Genomic DNA, 23,970 nt, shown 5'->3' with positions numbered 1-23,970 from the left:
TCGCAGTCCGTGAGTTCGAGCCCCGCGTCGGGCTCTGGGCTGATGGCTCAGAGCCTGGAGCCTGTTTCCGATTCTGTGTCTCCCTCTCTCTCTGCCCCTCCCCCGTTCATGCTCTGTCTCTCTCTGTCCCAAAAATAAATAAACGTTGAAAAAAAAATTTATTTTAGAGATAGAGAGACAGAATCCCCAGCAGGCTCTGTGCTGTCAGTGCAGAACTCGATGTGGGGCTCAAACTCACAAACTGCGAGGTCGTGACCTGAGCCGAGATCAAGAGTCAGATGCTTAATTGACTGAGCCTCCCAGGCACCCCTCTAGGTCTCTTTTTAAAGCCTTTCCTTTTCTCTCCCTTGCTTTCTTTTAAGTCCTCTCAATATTTTTCCTTTAGTGGTATTATTAGAAGACTTGGTACCCCCTTTTTAAGTGGGGAGGGTATCGAACTCTGTCAAGAAATAAAGCCAGCAGTCACAAGTTTTCATTATGGAAACAAAACAAAGAGTCATATCAGTGACTGCCGGGACATGGTAAATTCTGCCTAGCTGGTGGGAGATGTGCTAAAGCTGCAGGGGCCAGGCCTCCTTACACACCAATGTGAACAACTCTGAAAAAGACCTGGGGTCTTTTTTTGTTTTAAGTTTATTTATTTATTTTGAGAGAGATAAAGTGTGTGCAAGCAGGGGAGGGTCAGAGAGAGAGAGGGAGACAGTGAATCCCAAGCAGGCTCTGCACTGTCAGCATGGAGCTGGATGCGGGGCTTGATCTGAGGAACCGTGAGATCATGACCTGAGCTGAAACCAAGAGTAGGATGTTTAACAGACTGAGCCACCGGGCACCCCCAGGTCCTAGAGCTTTTTAACCCATTTAAGAATATGCAGAAAGGCCTCTACGTCCTAGGGGCAAGGTTGAATTTGTAGAATATAAATAGCCAAGGGAGGTCACTGAAGCTGCAGAATAATAACGTCTGCCCTTGTCCCAGTTAGGACGTCTTGATTGTGGGTCCCGGCTCATCTGAAGTCTGGGGTGAGGACTGGCTGGGTGAAAGCCTGTCCTCAGGAAGCTTCTGTTAATGCCAAGGCCTGTCGCTAACATTGGAAGACCTGCATGTGCTTAGGTCTCAGGGTCTCTCAGAAGACTCCATGCCACAATCCCAACAAGTGTCATTCTGGCTCTAGCTGAAAATGGCAAATAAGTTTGAAGACAGAAATTGAGGGAAAGGTAGGGTAAAATTAGCACAAGGCTGCGACTGTTTAATTTTTCAATACTAGTGAATGATAAACGCAAGAGATTTTTTTTTCTTTTTTTGGTTAAGTGTTATGGCAAACTCAGTTAAGGCTCCCCATCGTGACTTTAAGAATATCTGGAAAATGTCAAGTTCCTTATCTTGAAGGGAGCCTCGAATATTAAGGGATGCAGGCCGAGCTGAGGGCAGACTAATGGAGACTAAGTATCTCCAGGTGGGGAAGGCACAGGCCTGGTCCAGACAGGTAGACAGCGGCACCTGTGTGGAGAAGACCTCGGGGCGGGGGGGGGGGGGGGGGGGGAGCTATCACAGAGACAGGTTATAGGCGAGATCAGAGAACTCTAGGAGAATCCAGAAAAAACAGCCACTTGGAGACAAGAATTAAGGAGGAAAATAGAGGTGATGGCCAGACAGGCCTTGACATTCCAAAAGGCAAGTCTATGCTGGTAAGTTTTCAGGTGCAGCTGGCCGTCTTGCCCCTCTGGATGTTAAGGAAGTTGAGTAGAATCAGGTGTGCATGTGGCTCTGATCAAGCAGACCCCAGCTCACCACGAGGTACCAGCTTTCCGATAAAAACGCTTCTCCACAGCAGCTGCTTCTCTGGTCTTGTTCTACTCAGAGTCCTCCGATTTCTCTCCCACATCCTGGTGAGGAATCGTCCTCCTTCACCCGGCACGGTAAGCTCAAGGTCTTTTCCTGGACTGGCTCCCTCTTTTTGTGAGGTATGTGATGGATTGCTTGCCTGGCTTTAGCCTTGTCTTGGCTGATTCCACTTGATGAGTATTGTTCTTACTACTTTTCCTGCTCCGCTGGTGATATTTCTAATTGAAGAGATGCTTTCATGAATATAAATATAGCATGGTGCTAAATGTGAGCACCCATTATAGTTGAAATTTCTTAATCTTATCAAATGTTCTACTTTTTACCTCTGAAGGTGTTGCATACGGTAGCCATTTATTAAACCTTGAGTAATGATTCTTCTATATCTGGCACACTCTCAGATAAATTGGCCTTTCCTAACTGTTGTCTTACACATTTCTTATCTTTCTTTCTTTTAGGGAGATTGCATTTTCATTAATGTCATTCACAGATCTCAAGTGTATAGTTTGATGGGCTCTGACTATTCTATACAGCTATGTAACTCCCACTCAAATCAAGATAAAAGAACAATTCATTCCTTTGCAACTCTGTCAGTCAATTCCCCAGCCCCCAGAAAAAACTAGTGTCTGATTTCAATCACCCCAGATTAGTTTTGCCTGTTCTTGCCTAAATATAAATCAAATAATTTAATATGTGCTCATTTGGGTATAGCCTTTGTCCAACATGGTGTTTAAATGTTCGTTTATGTTGTGCATATATTAATGAGTCCTATCTTTTTATCAGGTGGTAGTAGTCCATTGTGTGGACTATATCACAATCTATGTAAGGGTTGATAAACCTTTGGGTTGTTTCTAGTTGGTAGCTATGGTGAATGACTTTGATGATTGTTCTTGTACAAGCTTTTGTTTTTTTGTTTTTTTTGTAAGCATACTTTATTATTTTTTTGGGGGGTAAATATTCAGAAATGCTATTGCAGGGTCATATGGTATTTCCCAATTGCTTGTATTATTTTCTACTGCCATCAACAATGTCTGAAAGCTCCAATTGCTTGCTGGCATTCAGTATTGTCTACTAGCATAGTCATTTTAATGGGTAAAATGGTATCTCATTATGGCCTTAAATTGTATTTTCTTAATAACTAATGTTGAGCACCTTTTCATACGTTTATTGGCTACTGTATCTTGGGAAGTGTGTGTTCAAATGCTTACTCATTTTAAATACGTTGTTGGTCTTACTGAATCATAGGACTTAAAAAAATATATATTTTGGGGCTTTTTGTCCTACGCATACAATTTTTTCTTCTCCAATCTGTAAGTTTTTGGGTAAGCAGAATTTTCTAGTTTTTAAGTCTTATTATTATGATTTTAGTGTTATGATTAGTGATTTTTATATTGTTTCCATCTTTGCCTTCACTAAGGTCACAAAAAGTCTTTTTTTCTTCTAGAAAGATTATGGCTTTAATGTTTATGGTCCGTATCAAATTAGTTTTTATCTAGAAGTCTTTAATATGTCTTCCCCTAAATAGTTGATATTTTCTGATACTGTATTGTTCAATTGCACAAAAAACAATCATCTTTTTAATGTTTTTATTGTTTATTGCTAATACATAGAAATGGAACGGATTTCTGAGGATATGCTAAGTTCATTATTCCAGTAGGTTTTTGAAAGATTCATCAGGATTCATTAGGTTTTTCTATGTATACAATCTTGAATACTTGAATACTTGAATATTGAAATTCAATGTTTTGTATCTATGTATACATCTATGAATACAAATCTTACTTTTCCCTTTCCTGATGGCTTGTTGTTCATATTGTTAATGACTTGTGTTGTCGTGTTATTGACTGGCTGGAACATCTAATGCCATGTTGAATAGGTGTGGTGGGAGTGGACATTCTTGCTTGTTCCTGATATTAGGGGAAAAAAACAATTAGTCTTTTGGCATTAAGTGTGAGGACATCTCTGGGTGTCCTTATCAGATTGAAGAGATTTCTTCAATTCCTAGTTGTTGAGAGTGTTTATTCATTAAAAAAAATTACCAAATGGGTGTTAAATTTTGTCAAATGTTTTTTTGAGTCTGTTAAGATAATCACATGATTTTTTTCCTTATTATCCCCCCACGTTGTTTTGTTGGATTTGCTAATATTTTTAAATTTTTGAAAATGTTTGTTTACTTTTGAGAGAGAATGTGATCAGGAAAGGGGCAGAGAGCGAGGGAGACACAGAATCCACAGCAGGCTCTAGGCGCCGAGCTGTCAGCACAGAGCCCAACGCGGGGCTTGAACCCACTAACCATATCATAACCTGAGCTGAAGCGGATGCTTAACTGACTGAGCCACTCAGGCACCCAAATAAGTGACTTCCCTTTAAATAATTGCCCATACCCCTAGAGTTTCCTCCCAGGTGCCCCTGATTTGCTAATATTTTTAAAGGATTTTCCCATATTTGATCAAAAGGAATATTGCTCTATTTTGTTTTCCTGTAATAACTTTATCAGGTTTTGGTATCAGAGTTATGTTGGCTATACAAAATAGGATGTCTGTCTCCCTCTATTTTATGAAAATTTGTGAAGATTGGTATTCTTTTTCTCATTATGAGACTTGAATTACATATGTACTATTTGATATTTTCCTACTAATGTCAGAGCTTTGTTCATTTTCCCCCACTTATTTGTATTATTTGAATATTTTTTTGTAACCTATATTTGAGTTCACTGAAACTTTCTTCTCTTAAATTTATCGGATGATTTGTTTTTCTAATGTCATATTTTTCCTTCTAGAATTTCTATTTGGTTACCCTTACTTGCATTTTTTCTGCTGAAATTCCTCATCTGTTCACACATGTTGGTTATCTTTCCTATATAAGCATATCTAACCTATTTATAATGCTTGCCTTAAAAATCCTTGCCTGCTTGGTGCACCTGGGTGGCTCAGTTGGTTAAGTGTCTGACTTCGGCTTAGGTCATGATCTCATGGTTCGTGAGTTCAACCTGTTGGGCTCTGTGCTTACAGCTCAGAATCTGGAGCCTGCTTTGGATTCTATGTCTGCCTCTCTGTCTGCTCCTCCTCCACTCGTGTGCTGTGTCTCTCTCAAAAAATGAATACACATTAAAAGAAAATTCTTGCCTGCTGATTTCAGTATGTGGGTTTTCTCTGGTTATACCTGTATAGACCTCTCCCCCTGATCTTATTTGGGCTCATGTTTTCATGCTTCAGTATTAAAGGTTTTTATTGTAGGCTACACATTACCTGTTAAAAAACATGCCAATAGAAACTGAAGTAAATACCGCAGAAAAGCCTCTGGAGTTTTTGTGTTCTACTGGAGTTTTGTGATCTACTGGAGTTTTTGTGTTTCTCCTATACAATATTAAGTTACATGTTTTTCCAGTAGTACACTGTTGCTTTGCCTGCTCTCCTCTTGAAAACAGGACTTCATCTGGTCTTGTATATGGTATACTTAAATCAGGTATTTAAATTTTATATTTCCAGGGAAAACTGTGAGTAGAAACCAAAGGTAACATCTCAAAGGGTAACAGCCATACTTTTTGCCCATTTCTTCTAAAGGCTTATTTATTTAGTGATTATATACAAATATAAGTGACTATAATTATTGAAATTCAATGTTAACCATAAATCCCTGAACAGTAATACAAAATTCCATTCTCATTGGATCACATTGTGATTTATGAGTCAGTTCTCAGCTAGATTGTAAACTCTTTAAGTTTAGATGCTTTAATTTATGCTTGAATTCTTTTTAGTTTAAAGCAGGAAGACACAACAACAACAAAACTCTAGACACATTTGGTTCTTTTGTTTTTGTAACTGCACTAGGGCAGGTTTCCTTTGAGGGCTACATTCAGAGCAATGCCAGGACCTCAGAGTCCCATGTATTTTCAATGAATAGCTAAAACCTGACCTGGGGCACCTGGGTGGCTCCGTAGGTTGAGTGTCTGATGGTTGAACGTCCGACTTCAGCTCAGGTCATGAGCTCACAGTTTGTGGGTTCAAACCCCACATCGGGATCTGTGCTGACAGCTCAGAGCCTGGAGCCTACTTGGGAGTCTGTGTCTCCCTTTCTCCTGCTCTGCCTCTCTCTTTCTCTCTCAAAAGTAAATAAACCTAAAACAAATGCTGACCTTTAGCTGAAGTAATGCTGTTGAAACCCCTACTTTGAGAAGTCTGACAGCAGAGGTTATAATCACCCTTTGTATGAATGTGGGAGGGAGGAAAAAGAAACAGATGAATTGTTTTCTTTTGAGGACTTTGACATTTTATGATTATACTGAATGATTGGCTTGATAAGCAGGAACCTATAGCCCCTGTCCCCACCACCATGACCTGTCTAAAGCTCTTCTCCAGATCTAATCTTATCACAGTACAAAATAAGATTTGACTTAGGCTTTTTTTTAAAGAAAAAAAAAAAAAAACACTGAGCAGTTTCTGTGTGTGTGTGTGTGTGTGTGTGTGTGTGTGTGTGAGAGAGAGAGAGAGAGAGAGAGAGAGAGAGATTTTCAGACATTAATATAGACCCTAGTGACCATCTTTATTATTGGTGCTGGATAAGGATGATTTCAAAACTCGTAAGGGAGACACCCTTAAGGTATTTGTATTACCAGGCTGCCAAAGAAATGACCTGGGAAGAACGTTCTTAAAAATCTTAGTGATTAGAATGAAAGGAATTACAAACATAGAAAAAAAAGCTCCCTGTTGTCCCCAGAGGTGGATGTGAAAGGAGATTCACTTTATAAATTATCAGAAGAAAAGCAATTTTTAACACAACTAATTTGAAATATTTATATTGTTCTAGTCCATTCTAGAGGCTGATGGAAAACATAAATATTTATGGGAATCAACTCCTTGTTTCAGAATTTTGTTAAGGAAGACAAACATTTCTACATGAAGCCTTGTCAAGTGAGAAGAAAGTGTGAGGGATTGAAAATGTTTGTGATGAGTACCTCAGCCATGATTCTGGTCCAGATGTTTTATTTCCGATGATGTCCCTATTTAATTAGTACCAGATTCAATATAGTCGCAGATGTGAACCAGTGAAATGGTGATGATGAAACCATTACACTGTATAATTGTTTTAGCTGTTCCAGTTATTTTTTTCTTCTTCTCTAATGGCCTGTGAGGCACTCTCATCACAAATAAAATTTGTGCATCTGAGAGAAGCTGTGTGTTGTATTTGGTAACAGTTGCCTTTGAGATTATTTTTCTTAAATAATTTTGGAGTTTTTAGATGTTTTGGGTAAACTTGAAGTTGATCACATGGTCAAACAAAGAAACAAAACGACAACACGGTGGATTGGGAAATTGTTCCACATAAAACACTGAATTGTTGGGTGAAGTTCATTGGAACAAAAGACTGAAGCATTCACTTCTCAGTGTTAAAGAAGAAAAGCAGATGTGCTTGGTTTGGGATTAGAATTCTAATTAAGGGCTCCAGCTCCAGTATGATGATTCTTAACTATTTCTGAAAATTTTCTTAGTTTGCTGAACATGCTTTTATTTCCCCTTTACTCTCTGTGTATCTTTTCCTTTTAAACAATCTGTATCACTCAAGTAATCAAAGCCCGTTTCAACTATTTCCAAGGGAGTTGTTGGGTGTTCCAGAAATTCAAGTTTATTATCAGAGCTGTAATTATATTTTATTGATGAAATTAAAACCCCCCAAATAATAAAATACATTCTCACTGTACATAATGGTTTAAATGGAAATAATCTGGATTTCTGCAAAACTACAGTCCTTATTTCCTATGTTTAGGTGCTAAGATGAATCCTCACTTGACCATAGGAATTACTGTAACAGCATGTATCTGTTTAGAATCTTAGATTTGATTCAAAAGATTACTTTTTTGGGGAGGGAAGAAATAGGAAGATATTAGCATGACATCGTTTCATTTGGATCTGAAACCTACGAAAAGAATTCTAGAGATGGTATCAGGATGATGCTCTGGTGTAGTGTTTATAAATCTAACAAGTAAACTATATAAAAACATGTTAATATCCGACATAATATCTTTCCTTCATTAAGTAGGCTGTAGCAATTCTTAGGACAAAGTTACTTATGGTTAAACAATGGTAAGTATGTGTTTGATTTTTTTTTTTTTTTTAATTTTTGAGAAAGAGAGTGGGGGAGGGCAGAGAGAGAGGGAGACACAGAATCTGAAGCAGGCTCTGTGCTTTCAGCATAGAGCTGGATGTGGGGCTTGAACTCAGGAACTGTGAGATCATGACCTGAGCTGAAACCAAGAGTCAGACGCTTAACTGACTGAACCACCCAGGTGCCCCTGTGTTTAATTTTTGTACTCGATCGAATCACTGTGGTGGGTATCTTTGGCTATCTTAAATTTAGCAATACAAGTTTGTTATTGCTGGTGCTGGTAGTGGTGATGATGGATGTTAGGAAAATGCTAAGTTTTTTTTTTTTTTCAGTGACTTTCCTGTGCGTGTGTGTGCGTGTGTGTGCGTGTGTGTGCGTGTGTGTGTAATATATCTAATATCCCTCCTGATACATAAGGGGCAAAAGGGCAAGAGGGAAGCTGTTTGTAATCATGGCTATGTGTTTTGGTGCTTCCATACTCAGGAGAAATTGTAAATGGACAACTGAACAATCGTGGTCTGATAAAGACAAGGCAGCTGAAGGTTAAGACCCTTTGGAGATAAATGTGTGGATCACTTCACCAGACCAGTAGCCCAGAGCAGTGAAAGTGCTGGCTTAAGGCAAGGGAGTGATAGAATGGCTAGGGGAGGAGGGAAGTAATGAGCTTCGATTACATCATTGGGACCAACTGTAGTAGTGGGGACTAGAATTCAGTTTGAAAACCATTTTTCTCTTTTTTGGGGACTGCAATAAGCCACCTTTTTGGAAGAAGTAGCTCCTTCAGGGGAGAAATGAGGTCATTTTTCTTTTTTCCTTGGAGGAAGAAAGAAAGAGAATGAGAACATTTTTTCCCCCTCTTGAACGACAAGCAAGAATCTGAGTTCCACAGGAGATAGACTGTGTTGGGCCAGTTTAATCAGACCCCTGGGTTTGCTTGGCCAAGATTTGCTCCTTGATGTTCTAGCTGAATTTCCAGGAATATTGCCTGAAACCAGCTGTGTTGTTCTAGACCTTAAAGCGGGCAGTTTCAATATTAATCATAAGGAGGCTCCTTGAACTCTACTGTTGCCTTCTACTGGGGACAGCTATTCTCAGGTCATCCTCATGATGACCTGGCATCCTCTTGGCTCAAACATCATGGTAAGAACTTCTCACCTCTGGGCCTTCACTCATGCTTCTGAGGCACAGACACCATTGGACCTGCTGAGTTTTCATGTGCTCAATAGGCTGAGGCCACGTAGCTTCTGGAGGGAAGGTGGGGAATGTCTGAATTTGTACCTGCCTGGTGACTTGCCTCTACTTGCAGGTAAGCATCACAGGGGCCTCCACTGATGTCTTGGGTCTTCCTAGGGACTCCCAGATCGGCTGGTGTGGTGCAATTGGAAGTGTCAGGGACCCAGAGTTCCATGGGACAAACAAGCTTCCGATAAATCCTGTCCCTTCCATGTCTCTGTGGGTTGTTAGGACAAACAGTATTTTGTATTTGCTTTGTGAAGACCTCGTGTGAGATTGAGCACTCCACTGCATTTGGTGGAAAGCTGAGAGTAACTTGGTAACACTCCCCATTACGTTCTCTCCTTCCTTTCCAGACTCCTTTTCTTTTCCCTACTCCTGTTTCCCAGGAACTGCAATCCCCCAAAGAGTATTAGCTTGTAGATTTTAGCCATTAAATTTTGGCCATGAACACTTAGGGGAAAAAAAGGCAAAGGTAGTGACGTTTCAGACTCTTTGGTAATCTGGTAAGAGGAAAGGGTCTGCCTTATTCATAATAAATGACAGAGTCAAACACCTACTTCACTATGTTTTATTGTATACTAACCAATCCCGTTAAGGATTGGTCCAGCCTTCCAGCAAGGACTGTTACAGTTGTCTTCAGAGGATGTTAGCTAGTGCCCAGATGTGAAATCATTAAGAATATAATGGAGCTTTCTGTCCTGAAGACATTTTTTAAAGATCAAAACTTCAGTGAACACAACCTAGTGATGCTTTTATTGCTGGCAAACTGACAGGAGGGACTCAGAATTACATAGAAGCAACATTTCAAGAATCAAAAAGCATTTTTTTACAGCACATTAGGGCTTTGATAGGTCCCTGAGTTACAGTATACAGCTTCTGGAGCCTTTAAAACTTCGTTGAATGAGGTACTTCCTTCCAAATGCTGACCCTTTTTAGGAGATGAAAACTAAAAATCCTGTCTGAAGGGGTACTTAAGAACCCCAAGTATATAATGGTGACTTAGGATGGAAGTAGCTATTTTGACCTTTATACTTTTTTGTTGTCTAAAATTCAGAAACCACACCAATCAGCTTTTACTTTTACAGTATTTAATTTTTTTTTAAAAAGGGTACCTTTTCAGGCATATTTAAAAATAAAATTCACTATAAAATGAAATAAGATGAACTTATTATACTCTGGTTTGAAGTATGGCCTGTAATTCCTGAAAGTTTTGATCCATAGAGTTAAACTACTAAGGAAATAAACTAATTTTTGAAATTGAATTCTCAAAACCAATGGCAATTCAGATCATAGTACATCTTGCATAGGGTACCCTTGGTAAAAATGGATTAGAATTTTTTTTAAACCTCAACTCTGTTAAGGGGAAACTACATCCTCTGATCTCTAAGTACACAGTTAGAAGAGTTAGAATATTTTCCAACATTGGAGAAAATCCAAAGTCCTTGAGGAAGTAGTTTATTAGGCAAACCATATGAAATTACCATTTTTGTTTCAGCCCAAGCAAGAGTTTAAAATGAATGTGGGCACATACGGAGAACATAAAAAAGAAAACAGAATCCCTCTATAAGTTTAATAAATGCCATTTTAATGCTCTAAGGAGAATAAGGGAAACAGCCACTATTAGTTAAACAATTTGAATAAGAGGGAAAATGGTCCTTGAAGAATCATTAATAGTGCTTAGAGAATTGGTGATCCTTATTTTTCCCCGAGTGAAGTTGGGTACAGGGAATGTGGCTACATTTTCTATTGCTGTGTAACAAATTACCACAAGGTAGCTAATTAAAGCAACACAAATCTATTAGTTCACAGTTATATAAGGTCAGAAATCCAGGTGAGCCTGCTGGATTCTCTGCTTACAAGGTCAAAATCAAGGTGTTGGCTGTGCTGGCCTCTGACCTGGAGATTCTGGGGAAGAGACTGCTTTTAAGTGTATTCAAGATGTTGGCGACATCCAGTCACTTGTGGCTGTACATCTGAGGTCTCCATTTCCTTGCTGGCTATCAGTGGGGGCACACCCCTAGCTCCTTGGGGTCCCAAAGGTGTAGAATCTTCTGGGCTATTCCTAGAAATTCTGCCTATCACAGTAGTTTTGTAACTTCTAAGAAGTCCTATTAGAAGATTAATTTTAAAAGGTTACTTTCCTGTTATCTTTGCTTTTCTTCCCAGTCAACCAAATTGTCTACATCAGAGTAGAGATATGGCTGGATGGAAAACAGAAATTGACAGTGATTCCTCCTGGCACTTGTTTTGAGTAATTTAAGCCAAAGAGGCTACGTAGATGTTGCCTGGCTATTAAAAAAAAATTATCCCCAAGCATAAAGGAAGCAGGATATTCCCTATGCTAGAGATTTCCAGTTGAGGACCAGACAAGTGTGATGAGAACAGAGACCTGTTTCCCAGGGAGTTCATTTAGGAAGGCAGAGAGATCCTTGGGCTGGAACTGCTGTAAGGTTTATCTAGGCAAAGAGGTTTATAGCCTACCTCATAAAGGCTTACTGAAGGTGTGCCACAGAAGCATCTTCCAGTCACAAATGGCAAAGAGCTTTAAGGACCGGTAGGGTAAATATTTCAGTGACCGATTGTGTGGACTATGAGATGACCTAGTTGACCTTTGCCCATACTTTACTTAGCAAGCCCCTATATGGAATTTCAAAACTGTGGCTTGATCCAGTGATAGAGGAGCCCCCCAAATACAGGTTAAATACAGAGTCAAATTGTTTCAGAAAATAAAGTTCTACTTTTTCTGTGTCTGAGTATATGGAATGTGATTCCTTCCTATTACCTTCCTCTTTTTCTTCTTACTTTCTACTCCTTGGTCACACAGAAAAGGGGAAAATTTTTTTGATGACCAACAGTGGAAGATTACTGCTTTCAAAAGAATGGAAGTGCTAGATGGTCAAATCACTAGAGCTATAAAAGCTAATGAAATAGAGAGTTACAGTTACATGCTCCAGAAAGTTTGGACACTGCAGAAGCCATTGACTTGGGACTGTAGCCTGTAGTACGGGTCTGGTGCTATGTCCTGGAGCGCTATCTCAGCTCAGAGATGAGGTCGCATGCTGATAGTGGGGTTCTGGGGTAGAGTTAACAAGTAGTTGCAGTACATTTTGTTTTTCTTGGAATGTGCTCTTTGCTTCTGCTTTTGGCCTATGGAATCTTATCAGTCCCCTAAGAGTTTAGGCTAAATTATGCTACAGTCATTAACCTCAGATCTTGGTGGCTTACAAAAACAAGTTTATTTCTTGTTCCTGCTACCTATTTATCTGGAATCAACTGTGATTCCGCTTGGGGTCCGCTCCATTGTGGGATCCAGACTAAAGAAGCCGCTCTCATCTGGGCATGCTGAGCTCATGATAGGCACAAGAGAAAGTGATGCTTAACAACTCTTTTTGGGAGGGGTTCAACTCCTTCATTTTCATTAGGCAAATAAGACCCATAACTAAGGCTGGTATTAATGGGGTGGAGATACATTATCTTCTAGAAGAATAATTATTTTGGAAAACAAGGATTTACCACAAGCTCTCCTCTCTTCCCCACCTCCAAACCCACTTACTTAAAAAAAAAATGGCTCATTCTTTGCAGTGATTTTTGCTGTTCTGAATGGAAAACGTGATCTCCATCTTAAGGTTCTTGATACTTTGTGATCTCACGTTTAGGTTTTATAAGTTTGTCTTTTTACTGGCTCGCTAGACTTGAAAACCTACCAAATAAAGTATTTCTGGGTTATTCCAGTTTCTCTCTCTGGAACATTCTTGGATACTCTGTTTTCTTGGAAGACATTGATTGTCCTGATGTTGTCTGGGTCAGGGCGCTGGTGCAGATTCAAACACTGCAGAAGGTAGAGGGCCTGGCTCATGTCTGTCTTTGTTGACCATTTCAGTCGCCGGCATGAACAGCGGCTCTGTGAGCTTTGGTCTAGGTAGTAAGACCAATAAGTTCATTGGTCCCTGCCGGGGTTAATGAGCTCATAACTTGATCATTGGTTTTGTTTTACTTTGTGTAAATATCTTTGCAATCTTAAGAATTCACCTAATTGCACTTATATTAAAAATTTCAACTTGAATCTTGAGATACACAATAACTTCACACATATCTGATGGGAAGTTTGGCTCAGAAGGGAATTATTTCATCTCCAAGGCACTAGGGAATGAATGTAAAAAAGCCACAAAAAATACAGGGATTTCAAATTACAAATGAGCTAATAGTACAACTTTAGAGCCAGAAGAACTTTGTTTCTGTATCAAAAATTATCGGGTAATAAGTTTGAAGGTGTTATTTTAGGTTTATTAAAAGTCTCTTTACATAGTCTGTATTTTCTAATATTCAGGTTCTGTTATTCACAGAATGAATGTAGGACTTCTAACATTTGTTGTCATTGAAATGACTGCCTACATTTGTCAGTCTTAGAAGGTAGAAATAGGTGTAGTACATTATTAAAAATCTGTAGCAAAAATCTTTTTAAGAAGTGGATGAGCAAGAAAGCTTTGAGATAGTTATTTTCTTTAATAGAAAATTCAGTTTCCCTCCTTGTGGGGCTATGCCAGAATCTGGGAATCTTCCAGTGAGTAAAACATGGGAGATGTTCACATTTTTCAAGCTCATAATGGGGTTTTGAAGTTTTGTAACTTTGGGTTTGTGAGCAACACGTTGGGTACAGGCATAACTTTGAAGTATCTGGGGTCCCACGGGCAAGGATCCCATGCCCTTGGGTACTTCATGCAGCCATGCTTTGTACCCTCTGTGAGGGCCTTGTACTCTAGCACCATGGGTCCACCTCACCTCCTCTCCTTTCCTAGTCTTCTCCCATCTCTTTTCTTGTGGAAATTATTGTCCCCTGTAGGTGCTTAAAAGGCACTCCTTCCATTTTCTGTTTCCCCTCAAGGGCACTGTTTGTTTTGCACAGCAGCAAAGCAGTTGGCATTGAAGTTACTGTGTTCATGTGGTGTATGCATGTGGTCAGGAATGTTCAGCATTACTGAGTGGACCTAGAATGTCTCAAATGTACATTATATGTTTGGTTCTTTGCAGGAAGTGAGTGTCTTTTGAGAAATATTCCTTATAGGTGTCACAGATGAAACTACTCCAGAGATAGAATGGCACAGCATTCCACACACTGACACATGGATCAAACAGCATATCTTGCTTTTATTTGAACTCTGACGTCAGGCTGTCTGCATCCTAAGAGAACATTCTACCTTTGTTGACACAGTTTACACGATTCTTTTTCTTTGGCACCAGCCTTGGCAACCGACTCAGGGAATAACAGAACTCAGAGTTTCTTTGTTTGTGTTGCTCCTGTCTGTCATTAACCAATGGATTTGGTGATAATGTCTTGATGTTATAAGCCATCTAAACTTGATTGTAGGTCTCAATAGAGTTGTCTTGGTGCTGTATCCTGTATTTTGCGTATTTCTGACAGGCTGCAGGAATGTTTAGTACTATGATTTTTGTGGTTTTGAAAATGACATTTAACAGTGGTGCATTTATCAGACCCAACACTGGCAAATAGAACTCTTGATCCAAGTGCACATTCTCACGAGCACAGTAGCAGTGATGACAGGAAGGTTTTTGGGGCATAATGAGGTTGATGCTTTTGTGGCAAATGGGTGAGGGTGATAAGATGCTGCTTTTGTGAGGCATTGGGCAATTAAACTGCTGAATGACACTAAGCATTGGTAGGAATTAGGTCTCTACCACCGACCAGTGATGGAGGGTAGGAGGGTGACAGTGTATTTTATAATCAGTAAAATATAACCTATAAAATTTTGCATGTCCTTTAATTATATGTGAAGGTAACAAACCACTCTCTTAGCACCTGTGAACTTGTCAGTAGAAATCCCAGATGTTTTCAAACCCTATCAGAGTTGTTGCAGAGATTTCACAGTATCATTTGCACTCAACACTACTGTGAAATAAAGAGGCTGCTACCTCTTTAATGTAACCTCCTAATAATGAACACATAATTGTATGACAATAAAAAAAATTCTATTTCATTGATTTGTTTGGTAATGCTATTTTATTTCATGTACTTAAAACATTAAATTCCTGGCACCAAGAAGTTAAGTTCCTCGGCTTTGATAGATACCCTTGTTCTTGCCAGGTGATGAACAGTTTCTTTGTCTAATGACCACTCTTCATTTACCTTGATCTTTAGTTCCATCAGGGACATTCTTTTTTTTTTTTTAATTTTTTTTCAACCTTTATTTATTTTTGGGACAGAGAGAGACAGAGCATGAACGGGGGAGGGGCAGAGAGAGAGGGAGACACAGAATCGGAAACAGGCTCCAGGCTCTGAGCCATCAGCCCAGAGCCCGACGTGGGGCTCGAACTCACGGACCGCGAGATCGTGACCTGGCTGAAGTCGGACGCTTAACCGACTGCGCCACCCAGGCGCCCCTGGGGACATTCTTTTCAAACATGTGCCCCACCTGCCATTTTATGAGTGTGAGCACACCTCTTCCGCTATCCTGATTCACAGTTGGAAATTTCACATTTGCAAGTGTGATTTGAAAGGGGAAAAATAAGCAAGCAAAAATACAGGCCCAAGAAGTTGGAATGATGGTATCTGAGATCTAGAAAATGCTAATTGACTAGGGCCAAATCTGAATACAGTTTCAAAATCTCTCCTATGTGTATTCAAATACTGACATCTTTTAAGTATAGCTAGTCACTTTGCAGACCCCAAGGGGGTGCCTCCTGAAGGATGGGGCACATGATTTTGTTCATCCTATTCCTTATAATATGTTGCAAGAATCCTGGCATTTAGTAGCATTCAATTAACGTTTCTTGAATTGAGTTCTAAATGAGAAACGGACGCAGTTTTTCAGAGAGATTGAGAATATGCATGTTACTTTGATTGCTGCATTAGTGGCTAACATCTTCTTGATGTTGTTAACACCCATTTTTTGGTAACAATAGAGTCCTTAGAGACATGTAAAACAAAATGTGATTCTACAATAAGAGCAATAGTGACCCACAAAATACACATTGTACAGCCATGGTGGAACATTATTGAACCTATCATAGTTATGACATCAACTGAAATAAATTGGTTCTATCCTAGATGCACAGCTGTTCCCAGGCAGCAGCTGCTTTTCCTGGAGTAATTAGAGCTATTGTTTTTAGTGTACTGTGTCAGAACACAATTTTATTGATAGGACTGACATGACCTCACCTTTGCAACTAAACAGATAACATCAAATTTAAGATGACCTATGTTTCTTTTTTTTTTTTCTGTTGTAGCTGCATATTTTATTAATGTCAATTAGGAATACATTTGAGGGATAGCAAGAAAAATGGGTAATTTTGTACTGTAAAAGCTCCTAAATATTTAAGAGAAGCAAATACTTCTGTACTAGTGACTTTTAATAATTAGCTGTTATCTTGAGGGAAAATGACCATCCCTTTATTCCCTAGGAATAAACTTCCTAGGTACTGTATACTTTTTTCTTAATAATGCATATTGTTAGTCTCTATCTACTAGAATATGGGCTCCTTGAAGGCAGAAATTTTGCTAACCTATATATCCTAATAGATTTATAATCTAAAATGATGCTTGACCCAGTGTAGGTGTTGAATAAATACTTGTTGAATAAATGGGTGACTGAGTATGTAAATGAACACAACCAAAGTTGATAGCATATCTCTATCTTTATTAACTAAGGTTTTAAATTTATCTTTAATCTCCTTATTGTCAGTTATATCCTGGTAGCTTAATATCATTTCCTGGATATTTTTGAGTAACTGTAATTAATAACTATAAACTGTAAAGTTAATTTATAATGGTGACTGAAGCATGAAGCAACATAGTGAAGTTCCCCTGGTCCGATTGGGATATAATTACTAGTGATTATATAATTTTGCCACTGCCCCAATGATTTTATAGCATTTGTAAAATGTTAGCATTGACATTGGTCATCAGTTTCCTACAGAAATGCTTACAATGAACCAGACAAGAAGTATGAAAAGCTTGAGATTTCCAGAAAAATAATAAAAAATGAATTATAAGAAATTTGGGATTGGAGTAGCTGAGTACAGAGTATCAACCACTACAGAAATTCAGGCATTGAGTACTCATGGTTGGTTAAATAATAGCATAGATAGGAAGCTTTGTGAAATGGAGTTTTTTTTGTCTTCTAAAGAGTAGTGGCTTGGAATGATCTTTTTCAGATACTGAACTGCGATTTAAATTGTAATTTCAATTCTAACTTGTAATTTTTTATTTAAAACTTCATTCTCAACTGTGAATGCTCTCATGTGTTGAAAAAGAAGACTTTTTTATAACAGAGCATAAAAAGACCCTAGGACTATTTATTAGGAGGTATAGATGTCAGTTTGAATGAAGTATGGGCCAGATAATCACGAACAGTATGAATCCATGCACTCGCCATCAGTTACTCTGAGAGTAGTCACTAATCAGACAGTTCTTCTCAGGAAAGACACGTGATGTCCTTAGATGACAGAACCCTACTAGCTTTGATTATTTGAAAAATCTTTGCTCTTAGCAAGGAGATAAAAATAAACTATGGTTCTTTCCTCCTGGAAATAAAACAAATAGCTGCAAAGTGAAGTGTTTAGACAAGTGTCGTTAATTATATTATTAATAAACCCAAGAGCAGAGTTAACTGGCTTCAACAAAAAAAGAAATGCATGTTGTCAGAAAAAACTGTGTGTACTCGCATGCCTACTTGTTGCCTACATGCCAGTGTTGAGAAAGTAGATGAACAAAGGAAAATATTTTTGAAATAATTGAAATCGGACCAATTTGAAGGGAGTTGTAGAAATGGGATGAAGAAAACGAGGGTGTACTAGCAGCCCTAGAGTCATTGCCAGCATCTTCTATTCCATGATTGTATCTTAACTCATTTGATCCTAAAAATAACACTGTGAAATCAGTATGATTATCATCTGCATTTCTTATATGAGGATGTGATATTTGGAGGTAAAAAATTGAAGCTCAGTTAGTTAGTATGTATGACCCAAGTTCAAATCTTCTGATTGCAAACTCCTTGTATTTTCTACTACATTATGCAGGTGCTCCTATTGGAACCATCTGGGGGTAAAACTGTCTTTCTAGATCTTTCTAGATCCCCTGAAGGAACAGCCCCAGTTGCCATATTTCTGGACCTTACATGTCCTCCACTTGTAGTATCCTTTTTGCCTTTAAAGGGTTGCATACTTGGTCTGTTTTGGCATCCAAGAAGATGGTTTTACTGATTTAAGCTTAAACATGGACGCGCATTTACTAATTTAGGAGTTTAATAACTTCAGTGGGTAAATAAACAGCAGGGAAGATCTTGGGAATGAACTAATTAAACAACACAGATGAACCAGATTGGGTGCACATTGGCTAATATTTTATGGAAACGCACATATACATTAAGTGTGATACTAATAACATGTAGGTATAGTTATAGTGTGATTGTTCTCTGAAATACCCATCCTCTTGAGGGAATTGACAAGACAAAAACCTTTATCTCTGAGTAATTAATATGCAATTTCCTACTTGTCTCCATCTATTCATCCTAGTCTGCCTCTAGCTGCTTTGGTTTCTAACACTCATTAGCTGGTTGTTTCTTGTTTTTTGTTTTTCTTTCTCCTGTGCTTCATTGACTCTCCTTGCTGACCTATGGTTGTAGGCAGGAAAAGGATTTCATTGCTTGACTGGAGTGCTTTTGTCCATTACCTGAAACCTAAAATGGCCTGGCATATACATAGCCTTCAGTTAAAATGGTTACCACATGGGTGCCTGGGTGGTTCAGTCAGCTGGGCGTCTGACTTCAGCTCAGGTCATGATCTCATGGTTCTTGAGTTCAAGCCCCGCATCGGGCTCTGTGCTGACAGCTCAGAGCCTGGAGCCTGCTTCAGATTCTGTGTCTTCCTCTCTCTCTCTGTTCCTCTCCTGATTATACTCTCTCTCTCTCTCTGTATCAAAAATAAATAAGACATGAAAACAATCATTACCACATAATTTATCATCCAAAAGGAGCCCTTTAAGGTGATGCTATTAATAATTATACCAAAACAATAGGTATAAACAGGGACTATCTTAGGTGAACCAGGTTACCTATGAGTAAAGGACACCTGAATGAATAAATGACTCTAACACCTTTTGTGACCAGAGTTAAGGAAACCTGAACTATACAAGTTCTGTTCTGGGGCCTGACTATGGATGGCTCATCTAGGAATTCATCAGTTTAAATGCTTTGCATCTTTGGAGCGACTAGATGGCTAGGTTGGTTGAGTGTCTGACTCTTGATTTGAACTCAGGTCATGATTTCAAGGTTCGTGGGATCAAGGCCTGTGTCAGGCTCTCTGTTGACATTACAGAGCCTGCTTAGGATTCTCTCTCTCTCTCTCTCTCTCTCTCTCTCTCTTTCACTCCCCCCCTCCCTCCTTCCCTCCCTCCCTCCCTCTGCCCCTCCCTGCTTTTTCTCTCTTTCAAAATAAATGAACATTAAAAAAAAGTAAAAATACTTTGCATTTTCTTACAAGTAAGAAACAAAGTGTTAGGACTACTAACTTTATTCAGTCCCCTAAAAGGGGAGCTTAATTATTAGGTAGAGCAGAAATTTAATGGTCCTGTTTTAGAGGACTTTCCATCATTGGAATCTGTGTGGAGGTTTCTTTTTGACTTTGAAGAAAAGGCTGATGGTATTTCATTACAAAACCCATCACGACATATGTCCTCTTTATAGACAAGCTCCTGCATCTTTGTGAGAGATGATTTTTCTAAGTTGTATATCCTTTTGTAGTGTGTATAATTCAGTGATAAAAGGTAAAAGGTCAACAGTGAATGTGAAGCTCCATCCTCATGATCTATTCAGATACAAAAACCTTTAGACATACACAAAGCTCTCCTATTGCCTCTGATTGGAAGCTGTGATGGAATTAAATTTTATGCAAATAGAGAGACATTAACTTTGGAAAGGATATATAATGAATCCCTTCTGGGGTTCCAGGAAATCTGCTGAATTCAAATGCCTTTTGGATGCTATAAATGATACTAATGCGGGAGGAGATGGACTATGTTCAGGAGAATAGCTCTAAAATTATCAACCCGCGGTAAACCACCGAAGCTCTTCACATCACTTGCAAAATAATAACTTTCCTGAATCTCTGCATCTGTTTGGGAGTTGAACACTTCTTTACAGCAAAACTCCACCAAAGATCAATACTGTGTGGTACGATAGCTAGGGGTATTCCCCTGGCTTGTAAAAATCCAAATCCAAATGGAAACTCAACTGTTAAGCAGTTTTGTATGCAAGATCCCTACCAATTTATTAATAAAGACCATATTGTAATGTGTTTGAGGGCGGGCCGATTGCTTGCTAAAGTACGTTTGAGAGTTGACCTATAACAGCTCCTGTTCATAAGAAAGCTTCAGCATCAGAGCTACTTTGTTATTCAATAATTTTAATCATTTTCTTGGAGTGTTTCAGTGACATGATGGGAAGACAAATTATAAGTATCCAAATTCAATCCTTCAACTGCTCTTGTGATGTACACATTTCATGCCAAATGTTCCGAAACGTTACAAAATATATATAAGAAACGAGACCTATATTGAGAGGTAGGGATATTAGAACATATTGCATTATTTCAAGAAAAAACACACACTTAAAATACTTTAATACTAGCAGTTTCCCTGAGGGTGGGTGAGCTCATGGATATAGGGTGATAAGGTTTTCACCGTGATGAGAGTCAAATGAACTATTCTGGAAAGAGTGTGTTAATGTGTGAGTTTAAAGTAGAATATTAAGGAAAGAAAGGATGTAGTAGGACATAGAATATCCCACATGTGAAGGCTCTTAGAAAGTGTGGAAATGAGCAACCATAGAAGAGAGGTTTACTTTGTTTCCTGCAGACAACTGCTACAGGGATACGCTTAAAATGGCCCCAAAGTAAATGTATACATTTATATGCAGGATATTTCAACTGCAGAGCACCTTGAAGACAAACTGGATGTCTTAAAACACATTTTATCTCATACAACAATTATATATGTGTACATATATAATAATGGGCTCTTTTTGTTTCTGCGCAGTGGTGATAAAGGAGGAGAAATTCCTCTTTTTGTCAGTTTGTGGGATGATGTCTCAGCCTGTTTGGGCTGCTATAACAAATTATTGTAGACTGGCTTAAACAGCAAACATTTATTTTTCCCTGTTATAGAGGCTAGGAGTCCAAGATCAAGTTGCTGGCAGATTTGGTGCCTGGGGAGGCCCAATTGCTGACTTATGGATGGTTTTCTTCTCCTGAGGGCACCAGGAGTCCTCACACAGCAGAGAGTAGAGAACTAGCTAGTTCTCTAGAATCTTGTAAAGGGACTAATCTCCTTCATGAATGTTGCATTTTTTAATGAAATTTATTGTCAAATTGGTTTCCATACAACACCCAGTGCTCATCCCAAAAGGTGAATGTTCCATTTTGATGGCCTAATTGCCTCTGAAAGTTTCTACCTCTAATACTAGCATATTGGGATTAGGGTTTCAGCATGTGTATTCTGAGGGGACAGAAGTAGTCCATTGCAGATTGGATACGTAACTCTTTTTGATGGATTGTAACAGTAGACTTTTGTTTTTCATGTGTGGAAATAACAAGGTAAACATATCAATAATAATAGCTAACCCTTCTTGAGAATTTATGAACTCTGTAGCATTTTGTTCATTGAGATGCCTTATCTCATTTTATCCTCAAAACAGAAATAGACTTTATTTTTTTTAAGTTTATTTATTTTGAGAGAGAGAGGGAGAGGAAAAAATATGGAGAGAGAGGGGGAGGAAGAGAACAAGCAGGGGAGCAGCAGAGAGAGAGAGAGTGAGACTGGGAATCCTAAGGAGGCTCTGTGCTATTAGTGCAGAGCTCGACATTGGCTCAGTTTCATGAACCCTGAGATCATGACCTGAGCCAGAATCAAGTCAGATGTTCAAACAACTGAGCCACCCAGGTGCTTCAGACTTGATTAATATGACCTTTGCTCAGCTGAGAGAAATGAAAACTGGGGGAGGCAGTTAGAACTTGCCTAGAGTTATACAACTAATAGATGGGGAAGCTGGGATTGAAGTCCAGGAAGCCTCACTTAAAAATTACTGATCTTGGGACACCTGTGTGCCTCAGTTGGTTGAGCGTCTGACTTCGGCTCAGGTCATGATCTCTCGGTTCTTGGGTTCAAGTCCTGCATCGGGCTATGTGCTGACAGCTCAGAGCCTGGAGCCTGCTTCAGATTTTGTGTCTCCCTCTCTCTACTCCTCCCCTGCTTGCTCACTCTCTCACTCTCCCTCTCAAAAATAAATAAACATTAAAAAAAACCTACTGATCTTTGTTGTATGTTATACTCTAAAATACTTGTTTTAAGGAATAGAAATTTATATATATGTTAATGTAGTTTCTCTATTCAGGTACCATTCATCTATATGACTTCATGAAGTGAGTGGAAAAAAATTCACTCTTAGGAAATAACACAGTGTATTCTGGGAGAGATGTCTATGATGCAGCAGCCTATCACTTGTAATTTGATTTAAGAAATCATCTAGAAAAGTTCACTTCTAAATATAGCAAAATATGCTAGTGTTTTCCATTGAATTATGTATTAATCTTGGTTTATTACACCATGTGGTAGGCAAGAAAAGGAACCTGATATAAATGTTTTTATATTTTTGTATATGTTTACTTAAAATGCACCTCCCCAACAGAGAAATTGGATACTGAATATTAAAAAGGTAAATACAACATCTATGTATGAGAAGTTTCTTTCATGTGCTTATAGAGTTAAGTAGGAAATTGGGTGTTATTTCTTCTTTTTTATTCTTAAAGTGAAAGCCTTATAAAAATGGGTTGAAAATCCAATAGATTTGTATTGGCATTTGTGTCTATAACTCTTTTGAAGAATAATAGGTCAACACCAAAGAGCACACTGTCAGCCAGTTGTTGTGGTGGAGGTCAGCAATGATGCCCAGCCAGAGGCTCTGTGGAAGTCTGGTCCTGAAACCCCTAGAATTATGGAGAGCTTGCATTATCAATTATATCCATTTAATCTCCTTTCCATGATTCTCTAAAGCTGCTTATGTGAACAGCTGATAACTCATGGCTCCTTGTTTATGCCAACTATTATATCAAGGGCAGAGTTACTCCAAATTTAATCCATTGACATTTCTGTAAAAATTCACCTTGTCATCTTCCCTTAGGAGTGTTTCTATATATCCTTGGGTTTTCTAAGTCGAACCCCTCAAACCTCATCAGCCTCTTTTCTTTTGTGACTGAATACCCGCACACGTATTTATATAGCTTTAAATGTATTATTGGATTTCTTTGTTTAATGCAGGATGTTTAAAGAAAAGCAGAGTATATTCAATAGTAAGACTAGGGATTTGTGTGACATCTTAAGAGCAAATATGAGAAATTTGTTAAACTTTTTTCTAGTACTTTCCTTGAAGAAAGTACTATTGAAGTATAGAGATGGTTTCAGAATTTTTTTTTTCTTACCTCCAGGAATTTAGGATATGATGTCTAAGATGCTGATGATAACCTTAACTGTCACTGTACTTACTGGTGAAGAATAACTTTTATTCTTCAAATCTAACATTATTTACTACATTTATCGTTATTTTAGTGCGCTTTATTGAGCAGGGTTAGAGTAAAACTATATCATAATGATCTGTCACATGTTAATTAACAATTTCATGTGGCATACCATCATATTTGGGAAGGAGAAGTGTAGCTCTAATACTGTGTGTGTGTGTGTGTGTGTGTGTGTGTGTGTATTATATTTGTATTACATACATTTATATTACAGT

The 23,970-nt window shown here is 38.6% G+C and overlaps 1 long non-coding RNA gene across 1 annotated transcript in view; it reads left to right on the top strand.

The window, feature by feature from the left end:
- Window positions 1-1,618: 1,618 nt before the first annotated feature.
- Window positions 1,619-23,970, top strand: part of LOC123386065 — a 156,341-nt gene continuing 133,989 nt past the window's right edge. Inside the window, exon 1 of the long non-coding RNA XR_006599568.1 lies at window positions 1,619-1,914. This is a non-coding gene — a long non-coding RNA (uncharacterized LOC123386065). The remainder of the gene's footprint in view (window positions 1,915-23,970) is intronic.

This window comes from Felis catus, chromosome B3, assembly GCF_018350175.1.
Source record: "Felis catus isolate Fca126 chromosome B3, F.catus_Fca126_mat1.0, whole genome shotgun sequence".
In the NCBI taxonomy this organism is placed as follows: Eukaryota; Metazoa; Chordata; class Mammalia; order Carnivora; family Felidae; genus Felis; species Felis catus.
This window is presented reverse-complemented; position numbering and strand designations above follow the sequence as displayed.